The sequence below is a fragment of the Astatotilapia calliptera genome, chromosome 4 (genome assembly GCF_964374335.1).
Source record: "Astatotilapia calliptera chromosome 4, fAstCal68.1, whole genome shotgun sequence".
Taxonomy (NCBI): Eukaryota; Metazoa; Chordata; class Actinopteri; order Cichliformes; family Cichlidae; genus Astatotilapia; species Astatotilapia calliptera.
This window is the reverse complement of record NC_137425.1, coordinates 6,100,215-6,104,251: the sequence shown is the minus strand read 5'-3', so window position 1 is coordinate 6,104,251 and position 4,037 is coordinate 6,100,215.

Sequence of the window (4,037 nt, the reverse complement as noted above, 5' to 3'; positions counted from 1 at the left end):
TTATTTGTCTACTCTGTCTTTGTAGCTACACTGAGATTGATTATATTCACACGAATTGATAAATATGGTGTTAATATTATTGGTTAAAGGAAGAGCTTGAAATCTTGGCAAACCTGCTTGCTAAAAAGCGATGTGTTTTGCAAATATGAAACCTGTGCCAGCTGTTGATTAGCTTAGAGTAGCTCAAAGAATACAAGGAGGAAAACTAATAAAGCTTCAGTGTTTAAGCATTAAGATATTAAAATAAAATGAACAATTGCCACATTTAATTTCAGTGTAATAACTTTTTGTCATCACCTTAAAAACATGAAAAATTATGCAACAGTTGTAGATGGGTGAAAGTATGGACTTAATAATCCGGTTTGGCATATATTATTGCCTGCTTGCAAATGCTTTTATTGTCTGGTAGAACGCTGCGTCTTAATAGTTTATGAATTGCAGATCATTTCAGGCTCGGAGATATTTTTAGGCTGTTTTCGTTGTACATTTCCATTTCCAGTGACGTTTGAATCGGTAGACTTTGAGGTCCACCCCCCCAAAAACACTGCAGCTTGCAGGTTTTTAATAAACTTGAAGCAGTTCATTAAGGATTTATGCTAATGAATCCACTCTCTGAAATCATCCTTCAGTTTAAGTTTCATAACTGACTGCATGACATGTACATCATTTACTTTAATATCCTGAAATGATTTCCTCTTTCCTTTGCCCATTTAAAGTGTTTTTTTTATGCATGGCTTGTATTTTCTTGGTTTCATATCAAAATCCGTGAAAACCAGGAGTACGTGGAATAGCAGTGTAGTGGTTAGCACTGTTCCTTGATGGCAAGAAGGTTTTGAGTGATGCTACGTTGGGGTACTTCTGTGCGAAGTTTAGATGTGTCTATGTGGGTTTCCATCCCCCCACAGTCCAAACTTGCTGGTTAGATTAATAAAGGGTTAAAAAAAAATCACTTAAACTGCATATTATAATGTGCTGCATGAATGTATGTGATTTGTAGCCCAAGGGACTTATTGAGCTAAGTAAGACTAGAAGAGCAGTACAGTATAAATGTTCGTATATTTTCAGTCCATACAACATCATGCTGTAATCGATTAAATTTAGAAGCACTCGTAGACTGATTTGTTAGCTGCAGACACAGCCAGGCAAGCTACTGTATACTTGTGGTCAGCATGAGGAGAAAACACAATTGTGGTTAGAAGTTTACAAACAGTCGTCATGGGCATGACCGTCATGGTAATTTGGGGCTTTTAATGATTTCTTTGAACTGTTCTTTGTCAGAGGGTAATGATTTTAGAGGAGACATATTTAATTTAAAATCCAATAAGAACCGGATGCACACGTTTAAATTTATTTAGAGTTTTCTCTAATTCACAAGGGGGTCAAAAGTTTGCTGGCATGAAAAGAATACTCAGGACCAATACTCAGACCAATGGGTCCAAAGAACTGAAGGAGAATTGTAGATTTACTTAAGCTGGGAAGACTTTTTAAACAACTGAAGATTCCAATTTCATTAATTCAAACAATGTTAAGTATTTGCATGTGTCTTTGCAAGTATTTGCTAAAGCAGGGGTAGGCAACTCCAAGCCTCGAGTGCCGGTGTCCTGGAGGTTTTAAATGTGTCCATGATCCATCACAGCTGATTTAAAGGGCTAAATGACTCCTCAGCATTTCTTGAAGTTCTCCAGAGGCCTGGTAATGAACTAATCATTTGATTCAGGTGTGTTAACCCAGGGTGCGATCTAAAACCTGCAGGACACCGGCAATCGAGGCCTGGAGTTGCCTACCCCTGTGCTAAAGCCTGGAAGAAGACCCAACTGTCATGCTCAGATGGGAGGAAATCAGTTAGGATGTTCTGGACCAAGCCAGGAGCCACGGAGACTCAAAGCTCTCGTGAACTGGAAACTGCTGGAGCACCAGCATCACTGTCCACAGTGAAGCCAGTTTTACATTGCTTTGGGTCAAGAGGGTGCCAACCAAGAGAGAAGCCCCACCTCCAAAATCGACACCTTTAATGCAGCTTGACACATAATCTAAAGAGGGTGGGAAAAATCTCAGCAAGCTTTTTGTCATTGGGAAAATCATAAAAGATTATTTAAAATATTTCCAAAACGGAACACATAGGTGTCATAATCTCACAGAGCTATCAACATTTTAACATTTCCCACCCTCCTAGTTTTGATGATAGGCAATTTTTGTTGTTTTTTCCCCCCTTTTCAAAAACACCCAAAAACATTGTGAAAATGACCTCAAGCAAATGAAAATAAAATGCTTAAACCAGAAAGAATGGCGTGCTGGACTCACAGCCAAACCACAGTTTAAAACAAGACCATATGTGAAGGTCTACTGGACCCAGAGTGCGGTTCTCTACAGTCTTATCACCACTTAAACGTTTTGGATTCCAGATGGAATTTTTGTTCCTGCTACGTGTCAGAGACGAATCCTCAGCGATAAATCCTTCATCAACAACGAAATGACATAATAGCAAGAAAATGATCAAGAACGGTACTAACGTCTGTTCTGGTTCAATTTTTGTGAAATAGCACAACAGTTAAAAAAACGAACTAAAGGAATACAACAGGAAAGTGATGAAATGTTTTTGTACAGCTCCCCCCTTCACTAGTTTCTACTGAATGCAACAAAGCAGAGCAAGATGGGGTTGACAGATAAATTTTAATTTGATCAGCTGGGAACATTTACATGGAAACACTAATCAACAGAAGTTTTTCCTTCTATCAAGATTAATCAGGACTCCAACTCAGCTGAAATGACAAAAAAGCCCATAAAGAGATGAAATGAAAGAGATACGCCAACTTGAAGCAAATGTGCGAACATGCTCGAGGCGATACAACTGAAACTTGTCTGTGTGACTAATTTAAAAAAGAAACAAGCACCTACAAGAAGAATGTCTCAGCTTGGCTCTCGTTTGTTGATGAATGCTTTATTTGTAAATTTAAATCAGCAGGTTATAGCTTTATTCATTCACATAGACACTTATTTATACACTTAGATAAATTCAGCAGATTTTTGCTAACAGGGCTTACACACTCCATCAGCACTTAATGGGCTAAAATGTGCATGGCGATTAATCATATCTGATGGATTCATGGCACAAAAACAGATGAGAAAGAAAAATTGATTTTTTTCTCAAAGAAACCGAAAGAAATATAATAATATAGTTATTTTAAATATGTCATGTGTTAAAAATAGAAAAGTCCAGTCATAAGGAACATATATAAAACAGATCTTTGTCATTATCTAAAAGATTTAATGATGACCAAAGGCAAAAATTTAATGTGGGCATTTCAATAAATATGCAGGAAATTTCTTAATAAAGCCAAAAGACATGAGACTTTCTTAACGTCTGAAAATGTGGTTGTCTGAAACTTCGGGGAATTTCAGCCAAACCCTGATATTATGAACCAGTCGCACTATTGGACTGACATGAGTGCAAAGTTGAGGTTCACAGTACTTTCACATGTGCTGCAGCAGGCAAGCATAAAAAGAACCAGTCACACCGATCATGTCAATACTTGGAATTAGGCGCTAAATAAATCCATCCTTTTGTGAGACTGTGAGTGTGTTTTTTAGAAGAAGAACCTGTTGCACAAAAAAGCTTTTGGGCCAACATCAAACTTGTAAAGAGAACTTAATGAGATTTGACTGATGATTCGACTCATGAGGTGTTTAATGTTCAGGTGACCACTGAAATAAAAGTGTTATGACCCAGACATGATTTTGTATTCTGTGTTATTGTTTTCCCTCCTCCCTGCCTGAGGAGTGGTGTTCATTTTGTTCTATGCTTTCAGTTATGTAAGCTCTATGTGGCAGATGACCATAGGCTGGTGACCGGACGTGCCAGCTTTAAATTAGGACCTGATACGACTGGATTAGCTCTGTCTGTTTCCAGACTCCACACCAGCCTATGCTGTCTGTCATTGTAGTGTCGTTGAGGCTAGAAGAGCTAGATTACCATCTACTTACATGTTTAAAATGTAGTGCTGGTAGCTGTGAGGTTGTTTTAGCAACCTTCTCTAATG